The 15,917-nt window shown below is 39.9% G+C and overlaps 1 protein-coding gene across 10 annotated transcripts in view; it reads left to right on the top strand.

Annotated features, from left to right (window-relative positions):
* Positions 1-15,917, top strand: part of LOC124234272 (dual specificity tyrosine-phosphorylation-regulated kinase 1A) — a 138,260-nt gene that overhangs the window by 71,775 nt on the left and 50,568 nt on the right. The window contains exon 1 of one of the 10 annotated variants that reach the window (XM_046651528.1): positions 13,264-13,284. The exons of 8 other annotated variants lie outside the window; for them this stretch is intronic. The gene's annotated coding sequence lies outside the window, so the exon portion shown is untranslated. Of the gene's footprint in view, positions 1-13,263; positions 13,285-14,166; positions 14,279-15,917 lie in introns of those variants that run through there. One more of the 10 variants, XM_046651526.1, reaches the window with a different exon arrangement.

Raw genomic sequence — 15,917 nt, 5'->3', positions numbered from 1 at the left:
AAGGTAGAAGAAATAAGTCATTGATTTGAGAACTTTCTAATAGAAGTGTTTAGTGCTGTAATTTTCTCCTTAAGTATTGCTTTAGCTGTATTCCCCAAATTTTGATAGATTTCATTTTCTTTCAGTTCAAAAAAATTTCTAATTTGCTATTTGATTTCTTCTTTGAGCCATCGTTATTTAGAAGCATGTCATTTAGTTTCTAAGTATTTGGGGACTTTCCATATATCTGTTACTGCTTCTGACTTTATTTTTGTTGTTGTCAGAGAACATACTTTATATGACTTGATCCCCTTTAATTTATTGAGATTTGTTTTATGATCCATAATATGGTCTATCTTGGTAAGTGTGCTGTGTTACTAGAAAAGAATGTATATTTTGCTGTTTTTTTGTGGCGTAGTCTCTAAATGTCAATTAGGTCAAGTTGGTTGATAGTATTGTTACTATATCCTTACTGATTTTCTGTCTACTTGTTCTATCAGTTATTGAGAGAAGGATATGGAATTTCCTAATAAAATTGTATCTATTTATCCTTGCAATTCTGTCATTTTTTGCTCCATGTATTTTAAAGTTCTATTAATAAGTGCATACATATTCAGGATGAATATATCCTCTTGATGATTTGACACCTTATGTCATTATAAAATGACTTTGATTCCTAGTCATATTCTTTGGGTTGCAGTATACTTTGTTTGATATTAATATAGCTATTCCATCTTAATTTTGCTTAGTGTTAGCATGATAGATCTTTTTTCAACTTTTTACTTTTAATATATTAATCTCTGTATTTGGAATGTGTTTCTTTATAGGCAGCATATAGTTGACTATTGCTTTTTCCCCCAATCTGAAAATCTGGGCTCTCAGTTGGGGTATTTAGATCATTTGCATTTGATACGATTATTGGTATGCTTTCAGTTTATATCACGCTGCTATTTATTTTCTCTTTGTTCCATATGTCCTTTATTCTCCTTTTTCTGCTTTCTTTGGATTAATTGAATATGTTTTATAACTAATTTTCTTTATCTTTGTTGACTTATTTATTTTAAGGTTTTGTTTTTCAGTTTTGTGATTGCTTTTTATCTTCTCACAGTCTACTTTCAGATGATGCTACGTCACTTGACATATAGCATATTGACCGTACCATGTTATACCTTCATTCATCTCTTTTTACTGCTTCTTCATAGATTTTATCTGTACATACGTTATAAACCCTACACTACATTATTATTTTTGTTTAAACAGTCAACTTTTAATGAGACTGAACAAACTAGAAAAATTCTTACACCTTTACCCATGTGGTTGCCTTTTCTGATGCTCTTCATTCTTTGTCCGGGCCCTGTTTCCATGTGGTCTCATTTTCCTTCATCCTGAGTACTTCCTTTAACATTTTGTAGTGCAGGTCTACTAGTGGCACCTTCTTTTACCTTTTGTTTATTTAATTAATTAATTAAAATTTTTTGTGTGTGTGTGAGGAAGACTGACCCTAAGCTAATATCTGTGCCAATCTACCTCTATTTTATGTGGGATGCTGCCACAGTGTGGCTTGACGGTCACTGGTAGGTCGGTGCTCAGGATCCATACCCGTGAACCCCGGACCACTGAAGTGGAGTGCGCAAACTTCACCACCACTCCACCAGACCAGCCTGTCTTTCACCTTTTGTATATCTGAAAATGTTTGTATTTCTCTTTTGTTTTTGACGTGCTTCGCTGGGTATAGAAATTCTAGGTGATACTTTTTTCTTTCAGCAATTTAAAGATGTAGCTCCATTGTCTATTCACTTACATTGTTTCTTATAAGAATCTTCTTTCATCTTTATCTTTGTTCCTTTATATATAAATGTATCCTTTTTCCCTGGCTTTTAAGATAGTTTTTTAGTATTGGTTTTGAGCAATTTGATTATGATGTGCCTTGGTGTAGTTTTTCTTTGTTTCTTGTGCTTGGGTTTTGTTGAACTTCTGGATCTGTGGATTTGTAGTTTTTATTAAATTTGGAAAATTTTGCCTGTTATTTTTTGTGTTCACCCTCTCCTCTCTATCAGGAACTTTAGTTAGATCCATATTATGGTATTTGAGGTTGTGCCAGAACTCAATGAATGTCTGTTAACTTGTAATTTTAAGTCTCTTTTTTTCCTGTTTTGTTTTTTCTGTTTTGACAGCCAATTTCAGATGTTGAGTAGTCACTTGGAATTCTGAAATGCTTTTAATTGCTATGTCTTTAAGTTCACTAATGTTTTTTCCTGCAATGTCTAATCTATTTTTAATCTTATCTGGTGTTTTTAATCTTACACTTTGTAGTTTTTATTTGTACTCAGTTTGTGTCTTTTAAAATATATTTTCCATGGTTCCCTTTAACTATTTGAATATGTAGAATACAGTTATAATACCTGTTTTAATATCCTTACCTACTAATTCTAACAGCTGTGTCAATTCTGGATCAGTTTCCACTGATTTTTTTCCCCCTCATTATGGATTGTGTTTTCCTGCTTCTTTGCATGCCTGATAATTTTGATTGTGTGCTAGATATTTGTGAGTTTTTACTTTGTTGAATGCTGAGTGTTTTTACATTCCTATAAATTTTCTTGGCCTTTTTCTGGGACAGTTAGGTTACTTGAAAATAATTTGATCTTTTGAATCATACTTCTAAGATTTTGTAGGTGAGACCAGCACAGTGTCTAGTCTTAGTCAGAGTATTCCTCACTCCTGAGAAGATACCCTGTGTAATTTATCTGATGCTCTGTGAATTTTGATCTTTCCCAGGCTAGTTGGTGAGTCTGTTGCCCAGCTTCTGGTGGTTTGTGGCAATTTTTGGCATTCATTGGCTTCTCTTGCATCACCCTGATTTCTGCCTTCACCTTCACGTGGTGTTCATCCTGTGTGCATGTCTGCCTCTATGTCCAGATTTTCTCTTCTTAGAAGGGCATTAATCATACTGGGTTAGGGCTGACCCTGATGACCTTATATTAACTAAATACATCTGCAATCACCCTATTTCCTAATAAGACATTCTGAGTTACTTGGGATTAGGACTTCACATATGAATTTTGAGGGGACACAATCAAAATCTGTAGGGTTCCTCCCCCCATGATATTTTCTGAACAATACCATTTTTATGCTCTTAGGTTTTTACTTATGTTTTCCCCTTGCCTTGGAATGCCCCCTTTCCTTTCCTCTGCATATCTTACTTAAAAACTACCTACTTATCAGAATTAACCTCTATTTACTTTATTATAAGTATTTACATGGCTATTTCCTACACATACTGGTAACTTTTGAAGACCTGGAGAGGACTCATTTTTGAAATTGTGCTGCAATTCGCTCCTCCCTCTCTGCTACTGCCTGTAGGCCTTTATGACTAGTGGTTTCTTGAGCTGAGTATGTTAATGAGTGTGTCTGACCAGACAAACTGTAGGAATGAGGCATTTTAAGAAACATTGGAGGCTTAGGAATCTGGAGTCAGGGAACCATTTGGGAGGGGATTATAGTAAACCAGGCAGGCATTAATTTATTAAACAAATGCTTATTGTGCTTACTTAGTACAGAATCATTCCCTGGGTGTTAGGCATAGATAAGACCTGTGAAGATTTTGGAATCTGCCTCTATTTTCGTGGAAGTTACTGTCTATGAAGAGTTAGGAGGTAAAAGAACAGAGAAGATGGATGTGAACGAATTTCTTAAAGAACTCTAGACAGAACTTGGAGCCTGAGCAGTCGTGCAGGGTGGAGGGTGAAGAAGAGTCAAAGGGGCACGATGTCAAGCCTGGATGCATGGGAGAGTATTGTTAGTAGAAATTTAAGTCAGGCAAAGACATTCTTTTTTGGCGGGGGGGTGGGGCAGGGGAGACAAACTAGTTTGCTTCCAGATGAAATAAGTAGAACCTCTAAGTAGACATTTCAGATTGCAGAAAATTCACAAACGAATAGTGAACCCAGCGATGTTGGTCTTGCTTGACCGTGAAAGGGAGAGAGTACGAGCAGTTGGTTGGGCAGGGGGCTGATGGTGGAGGCAAGAGCAGAGCTTTCCCGGGTGGCTGATCTGAAAGTGTTTGAAGGAAGACTGAAAGGGCTGGAGAACTGGGAGGTGATACTGTGATGATCATTTCTATTGTATTAATGAAACTGGGGCACGGGGAGTTAAGACAGGTGCCCAAGGACACAGCTAGTTAAATGGTGCAGCTGGAATTCAAACCTGGGCAGTATGGCTGCAGAGTCTGTGCTTTCTAGGCACTACTCAGTGCTGCTTCTAATATTTTTCTTTAAATCTACTCTTATTTAATATGTTACGTTTCTTTCATAAAGAAACTGTAATGCTGTTATAAAGTTAGAACTTCAGCCTCACTTGTTACTTCCAGAAGGTAGGAGTAACAATAAATATAGGGAAACCAGAGCAATTCTGTTAAATTTGAGAACTTGCAGAATGCATACCTGAAAATAAAGGAAATATTTATGACCAGTTAGTAACTAAGGGATATTCTGCTAGATGTCAGGTGCTTTAAGATAATGATGAGATGTTAGGTGACACAATCAACTATTTATTGAGCGTTTATTGTGCTAAGCATTTCCTCTGGGCGCTGGGTATATACTAGTGGATAAGAGAGCCCTTGCTTTCAGGGAGCTTACTTTCTAATGTAGGTGGTTGGGGGGTGTGCAGTTTTTGCTAGGAAGATCAGGGATGGTCTCTGCAACGGAGTGCTTTACTTTAGTTTCATTTGACTTGTTTCAAATGAACAGATGTGTCTGTGGGATATTCTGGTTTATAGTGTCAATCGCAGTCGTGCATAAGATCTTGTAAATGTATTCTTGCATTCCTGAACAACTTAACGTTTTTTCCCACTTGGAGTAGAGGAATGACCGTTGTCCATATGAAAGCCAAGGAGGCTCCGTATGAAAGAGTAGTCATTTGTAATCACTGTCCATCTTGTCAGGAAGCCAAGGAAAAGGCGGGAGTTTAGGGTCCTGCTCTTCTCAGTATTAGCAGTCTTAACATTATTCATTTGGAGGTTAGAGGCTTCCCTGCTTTTAAAACAGTGAGTAGATTTTACTACCAGAAGTGTCTTAGGTTTTAAGAAAAGAATGTTGTAATATGCAGGAAAATTTAGTTGATGGAAATCCTTGCTAGTGACCCATACATACCATCTGTGTTTGTCAGTAGTTAATGTGGAAGAACGTTTTATGACTGAAAGTTTGAAAAAGTTGTCCTGAGCACTAGGCTTCTCAGTTCACTCACTGTGTATTAAGTGCATTACACTGCACTGTCTTATTAACCATCTCCTAAGTAGTGTAATGTCTCTGAAAACACAGGCGTATTAACTTTTTTCTAAAACATAGCAACCTAAACGCATTACAGTCATGCCCCGCATAATGACATTTCAGTCGACAGTGGAGCGCATGTGCAACAGTGGTCCTGTAAGATTAGTACCATGTGGCCCAGATGTGTAGTAGGTGTGCCATCTAGGCTTGTGTAAAACACTCTTGTGATATGTGCACAACAACAAACGTCACCTGACAACACATTTCTCAGAACTTGTCCCATCATTAAGTGGCCCCTGACTGTACTGTTAAATGCTTACCACAGCAGGCGCGGCTCAGGAAGCAAACATTACAAGCTTCATTTTTCATAAATGCTAAATGAAAACAGCCTGTTCAGGTCCATGGGGGAAATTTTTTTTATATTTTGACTATTTTTCTATTCAATAAAGTAGTTACTGGGAAAATCAGCTCTATTTTCCACGTATTAAAATGTTACTGTCCTGACGTCTGCGACTACATAGCATGAAGGCAGCTTTCAAATCCTTTCTCTGTGAATTTGTGTGGTGATTTCGAGTTTGTAAAGTGTGTTCGTATGTGTTAGCTCATGTGAACGTGTCTTAGGTGTTGGAATGGAATCACTCTCCAGGAAGGGCATCTGAGCCTTGGAGAAGGTCAGGGTCACCCGGTGAGCTAGTGGAGCTGAGGCTAGAGTTTGCTCCTTTAGTACAGTGTTTACTCAGTGCCTGTTGTATGCCATAGACACTCTAGGCACTGTAGACATTAAAGCTAGTAAGTCCTGGCACCCCGACTTCTCACTGTTAAAGCGCAGTATCCAGGCGAGGCGGAGGGAGTTCTGTTCCTGGTGTGTGCAGTTCTTGGTAAGAGGTCCTGTTCTCCTGGTTGGTATTAGTCTTGTAACCCTTCCTTCGTTAGCACTTGTCCTCCTCGTCAGTGGCAGCCATGGTGTGGGAGGTACTGCCATCTGACTGTATAGAAGCACGAGAGTACGTAGGATGACCTCTCTGCTCTCCTAAGAGGAGACCTTGGTCCTCTCATATCCCCTCCTCTGTGTGACTGTGTTCAGGCCTATGAAGTGAGTGAGTTGGCAGGCAGTGACATTTTTGAGTGCCATTATGTGCCCATTGACTAGAGTTGTTAGTGAATGAAGCAGCAGTTCCATGCTTAAGGGCCTTGTCTTTCACTTGGGGTTAAAGATAGAATAGCACAAACACACGTGCTCTATAAATAAATATGTAAATATGGATATACACTTTTATTATATATAGATATGTAATATATAGATACATGAACATGTCTACATACATATGAATGATAATTTGAGTGCCTCACGCTAACCTTGCTGCCTCTGAAGCCCCAAGACCCCAAATCCTGTCTGCTACTCTTTTTTGTAAATACATAGCCACACTCATTGGTTTATGTATTGTCTGTGGCTGCTTTTGTGCTACAAGGGCAGAGTTGATTAATTGCAACATGCTCCACGAAGCCTAAAATATTTACATTCTGGTTTTAAGAAAAACTTGGCTGACCCTTGCTCAAGACCTTGCCAGCTCTTGTACTTGAAGTATGGTCAGCTTCAGAGCGGGAAAATATAGCTGGATTTTGAGTAGCCAACAGAGATGACAGATGGTTGGAACTTCGGGGTGGAGTGGGTAGTTTCCATCCTCTACGTGTGGGATCACTGTGGTAACTCAGAAGGTGGAGGTGACTAAGTAATCTTTGCTTTCAGGTGGGAACCTGTTATGCTTTTGGAAGATCATTTATTGTGGGTGTTTTCTAGTAAGTGTGCATCGTGTGTGATGACATTAAAATGGTAAGGTAATAAAAGTATGTATCCATTAGATACTGAAAGTGCTGTTGTTTCCCTAGAGTCCCACTCTTCAGGAGTGTTAGTTATTAAGAGCTGGTAAAAGGTGGCTTTTTCCTCTGTCTAAATTTTCCCTTCTACTTAATAATAATTAAAAAAAATTGTGTTTCCGATCATCTTCCTTCACATTGTGATTCTTGGTTGACTTGGTTCCTCAAAATGCAAAGAACACTGGTTATACAGTTGAGTGTTTGTTACATATAATAGTAACATAAAATATTTTAGAAAGGATTTTAACAGAAGCCTCAGTCGATGAGTTGGCATTGTAGATTTTTAAAAGTATGCTTTCATGCCAAATATTAAAGCACTTTGTACTATATCATCACTATTTTAAATCTTAAAAATTGTAATCAAAATTCTTGTTTGTAGTGGAGGGGCCCCATAATCAGACCACCTGGGAAATCTTTGAAAAATACTGATGTCTGTTCCCCATTTCAGACCTAAATGAGTCCAAATCATTAGAGGTTGGGATGTCGTCTGTACTTTTGAAAGCTCCCTAAGTGAACTGTCGAGTAGGTAGCACTTTTTATGATATAACTTTGTTTTCATAATGAAAATTTATAGGAAAAGAGGTTCAGCATGCTTCTAGTGTAGGTCATGATTTATGCTGGAAAAAAATTTATATACTGAGTTTTTTTGAATTCAGATATTCAGCAAAGAAGGGAAATATTTATATAGAAAGGGATTATTTAATTTGATTTGAAGATTCATGTCAGTTCTCTCCCTCTCATCCTCTACTTTTCTACCTATTCTCCAAGAAAAAGTTTACCCTCTAAAAACCAAGAACATGTTTCTTAAGTTTTTGGGAGGTAACTTTGTTTGTGTTAGTCCAGATCCTTGCTAATGGTAAGTGGCATACATCTTATCATTGTTTTCAAACTGGGAAATAACGTCTAAGTATTTACTAATTTTTCTAGGTAGATACTAATCTGTGTATTCATTAAGGTAGGCTCACTGGTGCAGCAAACAGACCCAACATTACGGTGGTTGAAGTCAGTAGAAGGTTATTTCTTGCTCCTGTAGTCGCTCAGTGACTGTTACCCCAGGAGTAACTACTCTGCTGTAATACAGTTATTCAGGGACCAAACTGGACATTTTTCCTATCTCACATACATGTGGTATGCAAAGGTCACCTGGGGTTTTGGCTTACAGTCGTTGGATTGAGAAAGAACATGGAGATTTACTTATGGGAGGTCTTTTTTTTAATTAAAAAATTTTTTTTTTAGTTCATAATAGTTTACATTATTGTGAAATTTCAGTTGTATGTTGTTTGTTGTCTGTCACCACATAGGTGCTCCCTTTCACCCCCTGTGCCCATCCCTACCCCCCTTCCCCTGGTAACCTCTGAACTGTTTTCTTTGTCTATGCGCTTATTTATATTCCCCATATGAGTGAAATCATCTGGTGATTGTCTTTCTCAGTCCGGCTTATTTCGCTAAGCATAATTATATGTGGGAGATTTTTATGGGTCAGACCTGGTAGCACCTGGCCTTATCGCTTCTGTTGACATTCCCTTGGCCTGATCTTAGTCACAGGGCCATGCTGTCTGCAAGGGAAGCTGTGAAATGATTAGTTGGGTCAGCAAAAAGAAATGCCTTTGATTATCAATGAACAATCTCATCCATGTGGCAAATGCAACCACCAAAAACATCATCACCGAGACATTGATTTATTCTACATAATTATTTCTTTTCCCTTTTCTCATTCCTCTCTTTCTGTGAAATTACTACCTGCCTCTACCTCCCCCCCCCCCCCCCCACTCCCCTGATCCTTTTTTGTGAGGGGGTGGTGGTGATGGTCTCTCACTCTTCGTTTGTGTGTGACAGTCAGGGTTCTTGGATACAGACTACAGAAACTCATCCTTGGGCGGAAAATGAATTTAATAGAAGACTATCAGTTAGCCCATAGAACTGATTGGACAGTTCGAGACTGTGTTAGAAAAACAAGTAGGAACCAACGTGGCATGCAGCAGAAGTTACAGCTAGGGTCAGGGCATGGGCCCCATCCAGTTAGGATGCCACTGGCAGTGAATTGCTGCATGAGCGTCACCTTTCATTTCCCCCTGATGGATGTGCTCTTTGCCTCTTGTAGGAGTGACCCCTCAAGATTCTAAACTCTGAGCACATTTGACTGTCCAAAGTTTGGTTGCTAGCAAAGCCCTAGTTACCATGGAGTGAAGAAGAGTGGATTTTCATTACTGTTTGGCTTTTATAGTAGGAGGCATGGCTTTTTTCTTGTCTTTTGTGATTTCCACAAACTGTGATGGGTGTCCAGTTATCAAGTGACCAAAAATGATAAACCTATTTTAGGACTGTGTCATTAGGAGAAAAGGCCCCATGTTGCAGTGTAAGATAGGATACTGTGTTCCACTCTTGATTTTGCCACTGAGCTTTTTGGACACGTGATTAAACCTCTCTGGGTTTGATGACAAAGGTACTTATATTGAAGATGGAAGTAGGCATTTGACTGTGTTGATATGGCTGCCTCTCCTGTGGATAAATAGATATGTCATACTGATCTCATTGGGAAGTGTGAGATCTCCTTGCTTTTGAGACAGCCTTATATTCCTGATTGTGGTGTGCTCAGGCAAATGATCATGTCAAAACTGAAAGTGACTGGAGATGGTTATTCAGGTGTGTTCAACTTTCCTTTCTGCCCAAGCATCCAGAGCAGGTTCAGTTACACCTGTCGAAAACAGAGCTCCCCGGTGGCCGGCCCCGTGGCCGAGTGGTTAAGTTTGTGTGCTCCGCTTTGGCAGCCCAGCGTTTCGCCAGTTCGGATCCTGGGCACAGACATGGCACCGCTCATCAAGTCATACTGGGGCAGCATCCTACATGTCACAGCTAGAAGGACCCACAATTAAAAATATACAACTATGTAGCGGGGGACTTTGGGGAGAAAAAGAAAAAATAAAATCTTAAGAAGCAAAACAAAACAGAGCTCCCCAGGACAGTGCTTCAGAGATGGTGGAGAGAGGAGAGTGGTGGATGTATTTTGAAGAAGCTCCAAATAGAGAACGATACTCCCTCTATTTGTGATGGAGTGGGGCTGTTTGGACAGGTGGCACGTTTTCTCCAATGTCATGTAGTGTACCTCTGAGCTTGGACCAGAACCCTGGGCTTCTCTCCAGGCTGGTTTTCTTTTCCTGGCCACACCCTTTTCCTTCTCCTCTTATTGTTTTTGTACTTTTTTTCCTTTCTATTTTCAACAAAGTTTTCACTGTCATGTGCTTGATGAGATGAAAACTGCTGAGCTATTATACTAGGAGGCAGTCTTTGAAGTTCAAATCATAATACAGTTAGGGAGATAAGCATCATTTGACTTAGCGCCCTTTTCTGGCTTTCTGATTCTCACCACTGTTTCCCAGCTCACCTAGTCTCAAAGCCTCCAAGTCATTTTTGAATCCAGCTTGTCGCTCGTGCTCCATATTTAAACAAGTTTTCAAGTCCTGTCAGTTCTGCCTCACAATGTTTGTTCATACATCTCCTTCCTTTTCTTTTCCAACGTTAACCTCCTAAAGGCTCTCACAATTCTTTGCTTGGGCTGTTGAAATAAGCCCCTGATTGATCTCTGCTTGTAGTTTCTCCCTGTTCCAGTCCATCCTGCGCGTCAATTCTGTCATGATAAGCTTAAATAAGAGAACGTTTATTGAGCACCTATGTGCCAGATACCGTTTTAAACATTAGCTCTTTAATTTTCTTAATACTCTTGAGGTTCAGATACTGTTATTAACCCATTCTGCAGATGGAAAGGGAGGCACAGATTTAGTTAACTTATCCACAGTCACATAGTAGCTAGGTAAGTGGCAAAATTGAATACAGACACTCCAGAATGTTTATGGCTGTAACTAAAAACAACTGGAGTCCTGTCACTCCTGGCACACCTTCCCTGGCACCCTCTTACCTGTTTTACAAAATCCAAATTCCTTAGCCTGACAGTAAGACTATTTGGCCCAGCCTGCCTTTCTGTACTTAACCTGTTCTTCTGTCTATACTCCGTTCTCCAGCTACACTTGAGGTGACATCTGAGCTGCTGCTTGGAAGAGAGTGGGAGGTGGTCAGGCAAGGCAAGGAGGCAGTCATGTTTGAGGCGGAGCAGAGGGCGTGCTTGAGAGTGCTTGAGAGAGTGTGCGGGTGCCTCCCAGGGGCTGGAGCCTCGGGCAGGGGGGCATGTCACAGATGAGGCTGCGTGTGGAGGTCGCGGCCAGCTTGTGGCAAGTTTCCTAGTCTTATCTTCTTTCCACGGGACATTTTTGTGAGCTCTTCACAAAATGCATGGGTACTAGAGAAGTGACTTTTTCTTTTTTTTAAGGTACCTTGTAAAATTTGCTGTGACGTTGACTTGTTTTTCCTAGACTCCTTTTTAAATTCCCCTCTCTTCTGGCCTCTGCCACCTACTTGCCTGTTTTCCCCTAAAATTCGAGCAGGTTGTTTTCGGGAAGGGACGTACTCCAGCCAGGTGGCTGTGTCCTAGCCCCTGTCTCTCTTCCTTGCTGGTTCAGTTTAGCCTCACTCCTTTGCAGGCATTCAGCCATCGCCTCTCCTGGGAGGTGTTTCTTGAGCACTTTCCCCTCTTTTGAGGCCTGGCTCAGAGTGCTGCTGAGAGTGGACAGTGGAGGCGGAGAGTGCGGTTTGTGTTTCCACTCACCAGCTGTGTGACCTGTGAATGCAGGGCCACCACGCTTAGGGCCGCTATGGGGCCGCTAGACTTCAGTTTCTTTCAGTGTAAAATGTAACAAATGCTGTAATAGTGTCACCTGCTTCATAGAACTTTTGTGGGGGTGAGGGCATACTGGAGCCATAGTTGGCACAGAATGAGAGTGCAATGAGTGCTACTAATTTTTATTTTTCTTACTTTTCTTTTAATTTTGAAAAACTACTCAGAGCATTCTGGTAAAGGATCATAGAAGCCTGCTTTATCCATACTATTATTATTGAGGACACTCTGTCTGGTTTGGAAAAATTTGCTTGTTTGAGAGGTAAAACTGAAATCTCATTGTTATTTATTTATTGACTTACTTTTTGACTTCTAGTGAGTGTGGAAGTTTTCTCATATACTTGTTAATGCTTTGTGAGAATTGCATCTTTTGCCTGATTGTTTTTCCAGAGAGGGAGGCAGATCTTAGTGTTTTAAATTATGTCTTTAGAGAGCTTTCTTTATATGTTAAGGTTATTTAACACTTTGGATAGTAACATTTTCCATACTGTTTTCATTTGGTATAGAACTCAGATGCAAATTTTAACCACTTTCGTATAGTAGATATGAAAGAGGGAAACTAATTATGAGCTCTGAAATGATGTGTTTATTTGCTACATAAATATATTTTTAATGAAGGGTTGCTTTTTTAATATTATTAAATTTTATAACCTCTATTGAACAGTTAACAGTTTGCTCAGTGCTAACTTTTAAAATGTCTCTGGTCAGATGAATATCTCGCCTTTTGGGCATTTGGTAATGGAAAATCACCATAAATATACAGTGTTTTAATTGGAATCACAAAGCCAAATGATTGCCTCATTGGATAATTTTAAGTATTATACTGCAATTCAATATAGGTACCCAAGTACATAACTAGATTTAAAAATATCTTGTATGTTTAACAGCTGTTTAGCTAGAACTAAAAAAGAGTGAGGAATATGTGTGTGGTTCTCTTCTTTTCTGCCTGGGATAGGCGAGGAAAGAAGTTGTTAAAAAAATGGTTTTTCTTAGCTGCTGTTGCTGTGGCTGCGTTGGGAGAAGGCAGAGGGGAAGGTCAGGAAAGGTTTGAGGCAACTTCCTTTCCAAAGAAATGGTAGCGACCTACAACTTAGCAGCATCTTTAGATGCTTCTTAAAATGGCATGATTGTAGCATAGTTGAACGTGATGGTGGCCCTCGGTAGGCGACATTTCTGCCTGTGTTGTATTCCTAGCTGCCTCTTTCTGTGTTCTGATCCTTCTTCCCTTGAGGAGAAGGCAGCTAAGCAGGCAACATCAGCTTTGTAATGGCTTTGTACTATTTCAGCTGTTTAGATGTGTTACCATTTCTCTTCTTTTTCTACTTTCAGGTTTCTGGAAGGCACCTTTAGTGTGCCTAGGCCCTAACAAAGTCATGGTCAAGAGATCCGAGGAAAACTCTGGAACAGGGTGGGAGAGGGAGCATAATTCAAGTCTTATATGTATGTCCATATACATACATTATATGTATGTGTGTGTGTATATAATGTTTTAAAAAGTTTTAGATATGTTGACTTTTTTTAGAAAGGACCTAAGTTAGAATCTAACCATCATTCGTTAAAACGTGTCTTTTAAGCTCTAAAGAGGGGCCAGCCCGGTGGCGCAGCGGTTAAGTTCACACGTTCCGCTTCTCAGCGGCCCGGGGTTCACCGGTTCGGATCCCAGGTGCGGACATGGCACCGCTTGACAAACGTCATGCTGTGGCAGGCATCCTACGTATAAAGTAGAGGAAGATGGGCATGGATGTTAGCTCAGGGCCAATCTTCCTCAGCAAAAAGAGGAGCATTGCTCCTCAGCAAAGAGAGGAGATTATCTCAGGGCTAATCTTCCTCAAAAAAAAAAAAAACAAACTCTAAGCAGAGGGTTTTGAGCACAACCTTTCCTTTTCTCTGACAGCGATCTGTGTAACATTTGAAATCTCTGGCATTTTGCAAGGGAAGGAATACTTTGGATTTGTGTGATTGGACAAGAGGATGAACCATCTCCTTTTGTGTGTGAGGACACTGACTTGTTGCCACACTGCATCTATGCTGGTGCTAAGGCAAGCCAGAGGTCTTAAATCCTAGTCCAGCGTGTTTCTATATAGCAAGCTGAACTTTCCAACTGTGTTTCTCATTTTACCTGATTTGTAAATTAACATGCTAAGTTTTCATGTTACAGAGGAATCTGAGATATAGAAAGCAGGGCTCGGGACTACAGGGCTTCACAAAGGTTGATGAGCAGCTTGAGACCTACAGTTATCCTGTCTAGGTTGTTCCAATGCTCTCCCTTAATTGTCCCACAGCTGACTCTGATCTGGGAGGAAGTGAATGAAAACCCTGTCTTCTGATTGACAATAAGAAGTGGCATTCATTGAATGCACTTGTCATGTTCCTGCCAGTTAGGGTGGAATTTAACTGTTGCAGGTACTGTCAGCTACTGCTAATCCTGTCTCAGGTGAGTGTGTTTGCTAAACTGTAAATAAGGCTGCATCACCTGTCGGGTCCTACCAGTATGAGGGGCAGCTCCGAAATCGAGACTGCCTGATAGCCTTGAGCTATACGGTCACTGTCTTCATTTCTCTTGTTGAAAGACACACTAGAGTCTCAGGGTCTGGCTTACCGTCTAATCTGAATGATGATAATTTCTTAGCTCGTTTGAAAGAATTAGTTCCTTGATTATTACCAAGGTAATTTGTCAGTTTGAATGATTTCCGTCATTTTTGTAAAACTTTTGAAATCTTTATATATTTATGAAAGTTAAACTTACCGAAGGCAGAAAGACTGCAGGGAAAGTGTGAATCCTTCAGTGAAGTGGTTAGCATTTCTATAAGCAGTGCAGTCAGGACTCCAATTATTGCTCATTTTCCTTTTGTTTTTTGTGAGGCAGATTGGCTCTGAGCTAATATCTGTTGCCAGTCTTGCTCTTTTTGCTTGAGGAAGATTGTCCCTGACCTAACATCTGTGCCAGTCTTCCTCTATTTCATGTGGGATGCTGCCACAGTGTGGCTTGTCGAGCAGTGATAGGTCTGCATCCAGTATGCAAACCCCAGGCTGCCAAAGTGGAGCATGTGAACTTAACCACTATGCCCCTCATTTTCTTGAGTATTAACCTAGATGCCTGATGAAGCCACCATCACTGTCCTCTGTAGACCTTCTAGATTCTTAAAAATGCTTTTATTCTCACACTGGTAGGTTTTCTCTTTTTTTAGGGGCTTGATTTCAGTTTAGCCTGATTAGTTATCTGTTGAGTAAATAATAATATTCTAATACTCTGCCAGAGAGAAATTCATGTAATTTAGGTCCTGTATTTATATGCAACACTCTGTTTTTGTATTAAGACACTGATATTTCTACAGCATAGGGAATGTAGTCAGTAATAGTGTAATAAGTTTGTATGGTGGCAGATGGTTACTAGACTTATCGTGGTGATCATTTTCTAATGTATGTAAATGGAGACTCACTATATTGTATGCCTGAAACTAACATAATATTGTATGTCAACTATATTGAAAAAAAAAAGGACACTGACATTGCCCACAAAGGCTGCTTCAGCAGCTGTTGTCTCATTTGCTGTTCCCTTGTGCTATTATCTGGATTCTGCTAGTCCAAAAGGCATCCTTTTCTGCTACTCTTCAGGGCTGTGCACTTAAAAACAACATCTAAAATTAAACTAATACCAAGAATGAGTTTGCTTTTTGTTCCCCCAAAGGACTGGGGTTGGGTGGGGTGGGGTGAGCAGGTTAGAGAATATATAAATTTAAAACAATTATGAGCCAGCAAGGATGATGCAACTTCAATCATGAAGATAAGTTATTTTTTACTGTATTTGCCTCCAAAGCATACTTGTGAACATTTTGTACAAGTGACCATTATTTCAGTTGCTATGTTGAATATGTTGCTTTCTGTAGCATATAATTTTTTTTTAAGATTTTATTTTTTCCTTTTTCTCCCCAAAGCCCCCCGGTACATAGTTGTATATTCTTCGTTGTGGGTCCTTCTAGTTGTGGCATGTGGGACGCTGCCTCAGCGTGGTTTGATGAGCAGTGTCATGTCCGCACCCAGGATTCGAACCAACGAACACTGGGCCACCTGCA

The sequence above is a fragment of the Equus quagga genome, unplaced genomic scaffold (assembly GCF_021613505.1).
Source record: "Equus quagga isolate Etosha38 unplaced genomic scaffold, UCLA_HA_Equagga_1.0 73442_RagTag, whole genome shotgun sequence".
Classification (NCBI taxonomy): domain Eukaryota; kingdom Metazoa; phylum Chordata; class Mammalia; order Perissodactyla; family Equidae; genus Equus; species Equus quagga.
Note: the sequence above shows the minus strand (reverse complement) of the source record. Positions and strands in the feature narration are given on the sequence as shown.